General features: G+C 34.3%; 1 long non-coding RNA gene across 1 annotated transcript; it reads right to left on the bottom strand.

The window, feature by feature from the left end:
• Positions 1-381: 381 nt before the first annotated feature.
• On the bottom strand, positions 382-7,980 carry LOC105468264 (uncharacterized). Its single transcript, XR_979416.2, has 3 exons — positions 7,904-7,980; positions 7,014-7,249; positions 382-607 (listed from the first exon to the last, which is right to left on the bottom strand). It is a non-coding gene; the product is annotated as an uncharacterized lncRNA (long non-coding RNA).
• Between the last annotated feature and the right edge of the window lie 3,404 nt (positions 7,981-11,384).

The following is an 11,384-nucleotide window of genomic DNA, read 5'->3' on the forward strand; positions in this document are numbered from 1 at the left end:
AGAACAATGTGTTATGCAACCTAATTCAATGTTTCTTGTGTTTCTTGAAGAGAAAATATCCACAATATAAGTTTTTCCTAATTAAAAGACACTTCAAAAATTGTTTAGGAAATATCTTAAGGTGCTCTTAAAAGATAATGCATTATTTAATACCATCAGCTCAAGAGAAATACAATATTGTGAGTTCATAAAAGCCCAAAAGAAAGTAATGTCATGGAATGGTCCTAAATCAAACTTCTCTGGTTCGTTTTTTGCTCTCTTTGTTGGTTGATTTATTTTAAGAAAACTGTAATAGTATTATCTATACAAAAATATTAAATCAGAGTTAAATATTTCAAAATACAGCGTATAGAGGAAACACCTTCCATGAAAAGTAGAACATTCGGCAGTTTGCAAATTATTGGAGTGTTCCAATATTTTTCTTTAAAAATTAATATAAAAAATTTAAAAGGGAAAGAATGCCTTCTTAACCTGAGGTCCACTGAGTAGGCTGTTTGTCAGGAGGTCTCAAAAATTGAAATTCATTATTTTATTGAATTACTACAGTACAGATTTTTGTTTCTCTAGCTTGCACATTCAGAATCCCGGACTTGTGAGACGTGTCAGCCTAGAAACATACAACAAAAATCCACGAGGCTGTTAGTATAAATGGACGTGCTAATTTTTTATGTTAAATAATAAATATAACACATATTTGTCAGAATACTCTTTATGTCATGGTCAGCAAAATTATTTTCTAAAGCTAGATAACATGAAAAGCCAATTCATAAAGTTTTATAAAGACAAAGGACAGTAGTAAACCAAGCTAAGTCAATATATGTTTGATGGTATCCATACAAATATCAACCTCGTTGGTTTAGATAACTGGATCAGCACACTTGAAGGCTGTTACCTAAAATCTCATCTCCCCTGGTTATTGCTTGGATGGGTACTTGTTCTGGGGTGAGCAGATCTGTGCAAACCTACCCTCAAAGTCCAGAAAAGCTGGGAGATTTAAGAAAGAGGCTGGAAAATTCAGTTTCTTGGAAAGAAATGTGAAAAGTAAAATGTTCCTCTTCCAAGTTTCCTTTTTTGTTACAGAGTAAATAATAAGTGTTAGAAATAATAGTTTCTCTTAAAAACTAACTTCCTTCAAGCTTCCTTGCTTTTTGCTAATAACTCTTTGTCAAGGCCTTGTAGCTGTTAAATACAGTAAGGGAGTAAGTACATTCTATGCCCTTATACTTTAACCAAGTTATTTGTTCTGGCCTATAGCCTGCTCAGACACATCCAAATATGCCCAGGCATTTCCCGGCTTACAGAACATGCCTCTTCCTTATTTGGAAATGTTATTATTCTTCTATTTCCATAAACAGCCCCCTTCATTTCTTTGTTCTCCTTTGCGCGTTTACTTATTTAGGAAAGTTTTAAGTTTTTAGCCAATCGGATCAGTCTAGATTGTGTGGTCTGGCTCCAGCCAATGGAAATAGGACGCAGCAGTAAGGACCCAACGCATCAGGGATAAAAAATCCTCTGCTTTTCTTTGTTTAGTGTGCTTTCGTGACAATCAGGCTTCCGAGAAACACCCTTTCTGCAGGAAGTAAAACTGTCTTGCTGGGAAAATTCTTTGAGCACTAGTTCTTCTCTTCAGCACCAAGGAACAAGCATTTGTTTCTAACAGAAATATTTCATAGTGACTTATGAGCAAAGGCCACATCTTGGGCAGTCATGAAGCAAGATGGTGGATCCCTACGCTGTTGCCCCCCAGACGCAGGGCTTATACACCGTAAGTAAAAAATATGTGGTACAACTGAAGTTTACCACTCAGGGATAGGCAAGAATATGATGTGAATCTGCCTACGGGCAGGGTTTATAGTCAAAGTTATTCTCACCTAAGATTAAGTAAGTGCTCTTACACAAGGAACAGTAGCAACAGTAAAAATCTTAAGAGGCATTCCTGGAACTGGAGTTAATCAGAATTTAATATGGCTGATTAGCATCCAAGATGGAGTGGTTTTAGCCTCCGTATTACTGTTAAAAATTCTGTGGGTGAAACTCTTTTTGAAATTATCTAACATGACTGAATAGAACACCGTTTCTTTAGCTATGCAATGTGTTTTATCAATCTACTATCAAAGTCAGTAGGTTGTGCCTATATGGTGGTTTTCCTAATCCTCTTAGTCAAATTCAGAAAGCTTTTTTTTATTGAAATATTCAAGTACTGATAATACATATTTCCTGTATGCAAAGGTATGCCTACAATATTATGTATCTAATTTTATTTAATCCAGTTATGTAAAAGCAAAAATAATAGGCATACAGGAAGATTTAATACAGAATTTTTCCATAAAAAATAAGGTTCCAGGCTGAAAAATTCTTGACAGTTATTTACAAGGTAGAATATTGGGTATGTATTCTAATTGGGTTTGTATTCTTGTGAAAAAGTATATTTTCACAAGATAGTCTTATCTGTCTGAAGTTCATTAGTACTACTTCTCTTAGTGGGTTTCACTACATATTCCTAATTAATATGTGTTATTCCAAGATTTTCTTCGAATAATATTAGATGTAAACTAACATAATTCAAAATTAAGTATATTTAAATAATTCTGATATTGAAACCACCTTTGCAAAGATTATGCAGTGAGAGAAATTAGGCGTGGCTTACTCCATCTTGCTTCTAGCCTCAAAGGCAGGTTGTCCTCACTAATTCCTGGGCATAGGCCAAGCTAACCATGGGAGGAATTTAGTTTATAATTTGACTTTGAAGCAAGGATGATAATAGTTCCTCCCACAAAATAAGCCACTCTTTACTCAGGGACTGATAATTACCTTTGTAAAACTAATGGAAGATCATGACATTAGGGTGATGGGAAATGTCAGATGATGAATTCTACTAAAATGTAGGCATAGTTTCTATAATTCCTTTCTTCTTAGGAGACATGTGGCCATAGTCACAAAATTTTTAACTTCCCCAATTACTCCTATAGATGACATCACTATCGTAGAAACTAAGATTGGTCTTTTAAGATGTTCTTCAGATTTTTGCATCATGGTAATCAACTGACCCCACCTAAACTGGTGTCTCATTACTCAACTGTTCCCGTGGTCCCCACCCACAGGTAGACTCAGAATATGAGGACTATTTTCCATATCCCTATGATTTTTTAACCAAGCAGAAGCATCAGTTCTCTAACCCCCTGCCTACCAAATTATCCCCAAAAATCCTAGCCTTTGAGTTCTGGTGTAGGCTGATTTGAGTAATAACTCCAGTACTTTCACTTGGTTGCCTCTGCGTTACTAAAACTCTTTCTCTACTTCAATACCACAGTCTCAGTGACTTGGTTTTGTCTGTGCAGTGGGCAGGAAGAACCTGCTGGGTGACTACAATATTTACCTCCGTAAATAATTAAAGGCAATTTAATTTATATCCCTGAACAATGCTTCTTAAAGTACTTTCTCTTCTGCTATTCTCCAGCAGTTATGTCTGCTTTAGGATAATTTTAAACTCCACACGCTTCTCACAACAGTGGTCTCTTCTTTCTCGCCTATTTATTTATTTATTTTGAGATGGAGTCTTGCTCTGTCACCCAGGCTGGAGTGCAATGGCACGATCTTGGCTCACTGCAACCTCTGCTTCCTGGGTTCAAGCGCTTCTCCTGACTCAGCTTCCCGAGTAGCTGGGATTACAGGTGCCTGTCACCATGCCCAGCTAATTTTTGTATTTTTAGTAGAGACGGGGGTTTCACCATGTTGGTCAGGCTGGTCTCGAACTCTTGACCTCAGGTGACCATGCGCCTCGGCTTCCCAAAGTACATTTTTTTTAATACTGTCATTTATCACCATAAAATTAGAAACATCCAACAAGTAAAAATTCTGTACTTTGCCATCACCTTCTCCAATTTATTTATTCCTATAAGATATAGTTAATCAAGGGGCAGTTGGTTCTCAAGGTTTACTGGAAACTATAAACATTTTAAGACAAGCAACGAAAGGTAAATATTGCATACTCTCGCTCATATGTGGGAGCTAAAAAAAGTGGTTCTCATGAAGACAGAGAGTAGATTCATGGTTACCAGAGGCCAAGAAGGGTAGGAGAAAGGGGGGTGAAGAGAGTTGATTAATAAGTATACATATACAGTTTCAGAGAAGAAACAAGACCTACTGTTTGAAAGATCAGTAGAATGATTATAGTTTACAATAAGCTATCATATATTTCAAAATAGCTAGAAGAGAATAATGAAGATTTCCAGCACAAAGAAAATACAAATATTTAAGGTGATGGATATACTACTTACACTGATTTGATCTGTACAAATTATATGAATGTATTAGCCAAATACTTACAAAGTATATTTTGTAGGTGTTTAAATGGTAATTTAATTTCTTATTCCATGAATGTAGCATAATTTGGATCATATTTTTTGCACATATGGATAGGCAAAACTATTTTTATGAGACAAATAAATAGCATTTCTTTTTATCATCTATGAGAAATCATGTATTCTTGATGTCACTGTTTTTCTTCAGATAGTTTCTCCAAAATGCACTTTATCTAGTCTCTGATTTTTATGGGTTCCATCAAAAGGTCAATAAATTATTAAAATTCTATAAATATGGCTTTGAAGTGGTAAATGTAAATAATCCTTGTCATAGGATCAGTACAAAGGGTTATATCTCAATAACTGCCATGAAATTTAGAAAAATATCAAATAACTTAGATTTGTATTATCTTGGAAGCTATAAGAAGCAAGAGTCATAAGTTTATGTAAAGTATGTGGTTAGACACAAATTTGAGGAAAAAATTTTAAAAAATGGACAGATCTATGAAAAATGATTGAGTTATTTTAATGTTGATTTTTAGAAATCCCTAGAACCCCAAATGCAGAGGTCTAGAATGAGCCTGTTGAATTTGATTATATCAATTTCCAAATGAGACTATAATAGGTGGAACTTAAAACAAAGGCTTGAATTAAGTTGAATTAAAAGTCTGTTTAGCATGAAAATAACACAAGGCCAAGGGGATGGGGTGAAAACCATCATTTGGGGATGATTAGAGGAATACAATTATGAGACGTAAAAGTCCATAAGAGACAAAATTAGAAGATAGCGAAGAAAGTTAAAGAAAACAGTAATCAATAGTGTAATAAAGAGTGATCAATACTGTAATAGAAAATACCACAGGAGGCAACATGTGAAGAGAAATAAAAATTAAATTTAATGTTTTTTGGTTATGCCTGGCTCTGTTTAAAGTAGTTCTGGCAAAACAGTGAGGGCAGAAAATGGCAGTGAGTGAGGCATAAAGTAGAAGGGAGACAATTAAGTGGATTGCTGAGCACAGACCTTACTTTTAGGAGCTCAGCTATTAAGAATGGCATAAATAAGAGGACAAAACCTTGGGAGGAACTCAAGATTAAGAACTTTTAATAAAACTAAGAAAGAAAATATTAAAATATGTAATTTTTTAAGGAAATTTTGAAGATTGAAGAAAGAAAATATAGTTAAATGATGGTATCAAGGTTCCTGTGAAGTTGGCTTTTAGTAAGAATAGGGACAACTTATCACTGTGCTAGAAAAAAAAGGAAAATATGGTATTTGAGGGAATGGAGGATAGAGTTAAGACATTTCCCTCTTTAAGCCTTCATTCTTTTAGCAAAGCAGAAGGCCAAATCATCTACTAAAAGTGAGAAAGAATATGGAGGGTGTTATGAGATGAATTTTGTCTCTCCAAATTCATATGTTGGAGTCCTCATCCTTTGTACTTTGGAATGTGGCCTTACATAGAGATAGGGTCTTTACAGAGGAAATTAAAGTTAAAGCAAAATCATTAGGCTAGGCCCTAATCCGGTATTACTGATGTTCTTATAAGAAGGAAAAAAAGGTGGACATGAAAACAACATGGAAGGCAGATGATGTGAAGAGACATAGAGAGAACATCATCTTCTGGCCAGGGAGAGAGGCCTGGAACAGATACCTCCTCACAACCCTGAGAATGAACCGTCCCTGTCAACAAATTGATGATGAACTTCCAGCATTCGAAACTGGGAGGCAATAATATTCTTCCACTCAGCCACCTCATCTGTGGTACTTCATGATAACACCCCTAGCAAAGTAATACAGAGGGTTAAATAATACATAGACAAAAAACAAACTAAAGATTTTGTTTCAATTACTTATGAAGAGGTCCAAAGCTTTTTCTTTTCAAAAAAAATAAAAGGCTAAAATTTGTACATAGTGATGAATAATCACTCCACATTTTATATTTTATTTCGTTTATGAATATTTAACTCAATGAATAAATTTTCACTTGAATTTATGGAATGACTGCAGAACTTCATATAATGAACTCTGAACTAGTAGAAAAATTGTCTGGGAAAATAGTCCTGACTCCACCACTCAATGTCTAAACAAGAATGAATGAACTAAATAAGTAAAATTATTTTTCCTCGCAGATTAACTGGATGTAATTATACCTGTGCATCCACTTCATCTGATTGTCGTAACAATAATGCAAAAATGATACATTTGTCATAACTGTGCAAAATACAAATTTGAAACACATTAACTATAAACATTTTTTTCTTAAAATTTATAAATATAAAACTTTAAAAATATAACTTCACATATTAATATAAATATAGATTACCAGTGATATCTGCAATCATTTAAAATATTACTAAAAAGATAAAAGTTTTAAATGGCAAAATTTTGGTTTTACTTTTTCATATTAATTCAAGTTAAATGGCTATAAGCAGAAAATAAAAGTTATCTAAATTCCTTACCAACTTAAAGCAGAGAGCATCTGTCAGCATAATAGGCCCTTTAGCCTCCTGCTGGGCAAACTCAGCTAGTAGACATTTTTAAATTGACTGAGTTCTAGAAGAAGCAATTTTTCATACAAAAGCTGGCAGTTAAGGAGGAAAAATGTTTTTATCCTAATTGGATTGGATTTGGCCACTGGGATCTTTTCTATTCACCGTCATAAATTTAGAAACTTTTTGTAAATTTATACCACTCAGGATGTTCACAGTTACCTGGTAAGTTGCCTCACTCAGTTGCTAGTGCTGAGTCTGCTCTTTGCTTCTTGCATAGTTTGTTGCACTCCTTCCCCAGTGGGTTCCTGAAGAATATAAGGAGGCATTTGGATTTATTTAGCAGCAGGTTATCTCCTGCTAATGGCTGACAAAAGGACATCCCTTGAAGATACTACTTGCTTTGCTTTCTTCTTAACTTATCCTGCCTATTTGAGGGTTTGGTTTGTTGTTCAAGCCTGTCAGGAAAATAACATATGATCAAAGAGTTACAATTAACATCCATTATAACATTATGTCAATTGCTTATTCATGTTTTAAAGCAATTGCAATAATGGGTTGCAAACATTGATTGTGTTTTAGCAATTGAACATTATATTGTGATTAAATTAGTACTAGTAACTAAACTAATATTTCTTTTTAAGCCTGCAGTAAAAATGATGACACTTGGATATATGCACAGCTCAGTCATTATAATGAATTGGTTTTCCTTAAGTACAAACACACTTTCTCTGTTTCTCACACACACATGCACACACACATACACACAATCACATACATAAAAAATGATTATTTTCATTGGTTTAATTTTCTTTTTTTCTTTTAATACTAAGCCCATCCTTTTGCAGAACAATGTTCTAATTTAAATAATTAGCATAAGAATTAATTGAATATATTTAACGCTGATTTTCCATTGTTACTAATTATATTTTAAAATTTCAATTCATTATATATTCTCAAAAATAGTATCAAAATAATTTATTTTAAAAAATTCATTCTCTAACAATTATATTTCCATATAATTTTGAATCATATTTTTCTATTAACATGGGTAGAAAACTATCTAAATGTTATGTATATCAAAAAGAGGTTAAAGAAATTGACAGCCAGACCTCCTGAATGGGTAAGAAGCAGTTAGGCCAACTTTGTTATCCAGAAATGCTCTCTCCATCTTCGTACATCCTTCTACTATTGTATGCATAGAATTCTAGAGAAAGAAGGAGAGGAGAATATTTGGAGTTCTTCAGACGAGTAGAGTGCCAAACAAGCAAACAAGTACAAAGTAAACAAGCCAAACAAGTAAACAAGCACAAAAGTCTCAAAGAAGCACACACACACACAAAAATAAAATTGGAGGAACTGATGAGAAGGATGTATAGGTATGCTATTCTTGAGTTACATGTGTGCCTACTTAATGAAGCAAAATTACTGTCCAGCCATGTTGCTGTTAGATCAGGGAAAGGAAGACTTGAGCTGAAATGGCAGGTTGGAGGGCAAGGGCCTCCGTGAGTCTATTTCCAGAATCTGCTTTGACAAGATTGTATGTTTTCTTTGAATCAAGTAGGCAGAGTAGTTGGTAGCCAGGCATGAGCAACCTTGCTAAATCTTGGATAAATATGTAATATATTGTCCTAAATGAGTCAGTGTTATGAGTAAAATGGATTATTTATAATTACTTCAGACAAAGGTCATAAAGTGGTAGAGAGCTAACCAAACCACTAGCTCCATGTGCCTTACCACAGTCTCACCTGACCAAGTGCTTGAGGTCACTCATTTCCTACCCTCTGATTTCTCTTAACCAAACTTTAGAATCAGGCTTCTCTGTCCCTACAGAACTCTGCTTGCCCCAAACCTGAACATGCACTAAAAAGCAGAACATATCACCTTATCAGCTGTCCTGAGAACCGATTGATGAGAACTGGAGAATTTTCCTGTCAGATCCCACTGATCATTTCCCTTCCTTTGCCTGACTTCTTATTTATTGCTTATGCTTTCCTATAAAGAAATAATTTTTCTCTTTGATTTTGAGATACTTCCCCTTCCCCTGAGTTCAAATGGTTCTCCCTATTGTAATGGTCTTTCTGATTAAACTCTTTATCTAAGTCCACATGTATTTTTATTTTACACAAAATAAAAATTGCTGTTGGCAAAGCTGCCTTCTTTGAGTTGGAGTGAAACCCCCTAAGGCACCCTGAAGAAAACATTCTTCCTCCCTAAAGGTTATTAATAGAGAGATGGTAGCATAAATGAATGCTGGGTCACATTTACAAACCCAGCTAAGGAAAAATACCTTTGCTCCTTTAACAACGTTCCTCTTCCAGGCCCCACCTCCAAATTGTTGGAAGGAGAAAAAGAGTGAAAGATCAGTCCACATCACCTAACTCCCCATCACTAGTACTTCTGAAAGTCTGAACCGAATTTGGACAGGTGGGTGAGGGAGATGAGGGTAGAATGAGATGAGTAGGTGTAAAGTAAATATAAAATAGTAGTTTCATGCTGAACTCAACTGAACTTTATAACTACTCTAAGTGACAGCAGAACTATCAATCTGCCTTGGATACTTCTAAAGGATATTAAATAGATATTCAACACATTAGGGTTGAATGTAACATTTAGAAATCATCAATTTTTTAAATTTATACTACACTGAGTTAAGACTCTTTGGTGTTATGTTTACTTGCTGTATCAACTAGAATACTTTCATCAAAAAGTTGAAAGAGTGCCTGATTTGCAATGGCTTAAACAAGGATGACCTTGAGTTAGCCTGTGTAGCTACAAGTCTGCAGGAGGCATTTAAGAGATTAGATTAGAGGTTCAATGATACTCTCAAGGACAGAGTTCTTCTCTTCTTTTTGTTTTGCCACCTATATAATAGTGTTCATATCTTTACTTATGAACTATAAGGGGCTACAAAAGCTGGAAAATAATGTTTTTATGTAATAATGTACAAAGGAGTAAAAGAAGGAGTGTAGCAAACTGATGAGAGAGTTCTCAGCTGTCTGTTTTTATCTGAGAGGAAAATCTTTACCAGTAGTCTCCCTTACTCAACTCAGAGGATCATTACTTTTCATTGCCCAAAATCTCATGGCTAACTTTGAAGAAAGAGACAGTTAGAAAGTAAGTAGCTGGGAATTTTAGCTTCTGATTTTAGAGACATGCTTTGCCAACCTAGAAAAGGCTGATAGGTATTACTGTTAAGTAATGAACTGAGAGAATTTGCCCCACAAGCCTATTTTGCTAAAATCATTCTAACCTATTTGTAAATCAAGTGAGACAAATAATGGCATCAATTTCTAGTAGATTTCACATGAAACAAGTCCTATGTGTGTCTGTGATTATTAATTTAAATGAATAATTCATTTAACTGAATAAAGTACTTTAAAAATTATGATTGGTTATGTTTTCCTTACCATCTTGTGACCATGCAGTAGACATTACTATTACCAATGTCTTCAAATTTCCCTAATGATAGCAATAGCATCATTCAGTCACCCAAGCTAAGAATGCAGACATCATTAATGTCACATCTTTTACTGTCTTTGCATGCGATAAGGTATTTCTGAAAAATGTTATGTTCCGACTAGTTCTCTAATTTATTTGCCTTGTCCATATATCATTTATTATTTTCTTGATTTGAGACCTTATCTTCTATTTCCGGAATTTCTGGAAATAATGTTTACTATGTGCTTCTATCTTCAGTCAGACAACCTCCATTCTATACCTCTTGCAATCACAAGCAATTCATTCTTATGCCCCAAATTTTGATGTCTGTTAACTTATGGTTAAGATAAAACCCAAGCTCTCTGCCATGACAACCCCTTTATACTAACCCCAGCAATTTTAGCTTTTGACTTCATACTACATACTACTTTGCAAGAATAAACTACTGTGCCTTTAATCATTTTTCATTTATTCATAATAGTGTTCAATGCTTTCCACTATTTCCTTTACTCGTTTAATTTCTTCTGGAAGTTTGTCTACAGTTTAGATTGAATTAATTGTCTTTATATATTTTTATTATTGTGTTTACTACATGTTATTGTAAAAGTGAGTTAATGTTTCCTATTTAGCTGTGGGATTACTAAATTAAGTGACCACATTACCTATATTGAATGAAGAATCAATGCATGGTTTAATAAATACTGTCCCAATGAACGAATGAGTAAATTACCAAAACTATGCAGAATTGCCTTTGCATTTGCAGCTACTATAGTAGTATTGTAGAGATGATTCATTTAACCCAAAATAATTTGCAGGCAAAAGCTACAAAATAGTAAAAATATAAATAAAGAAATTCAATCCTATCTTTTCCTTTGCTATCTTCTTTCCTTCTTTGTTAAAATAAGAAAGCTTCTGTAATGTAACACTCTGCTGGTGTCACCAGCTGCTCCTTTAAAGTTACCTTTTTTGAATCAACCTCCTCTACTCTGACTTCTAAATGCTGGGGTGCTCCAGAGGTTGTACTATCTTGGACTTTCTTATCCATTCAATGTTATCCCTAGGTAATCACAAACCATCCAATGCCATTCCATCATTACATGCCACATATGCATATATGTGTGTGCGTATATAAATGAATCATCAATATTTAAA

The sequence above is a fragment of the Macaca nemestrina genome, chromosome 11 (assembly GCF_043159975.1).
Source record: "Macaca nemestrina isolate mMacNem1 chromosome 11, mMacNem.hap1, whole genome shotgun sequence".
In the NCBI taxonomy this organism is placed as follows: domain Eukaryota; kingdom Metazoa; phylum Chordata; class Mammalia; order Primates; family Cercopithecidae; genus Macaca; species Macaca nemestrina.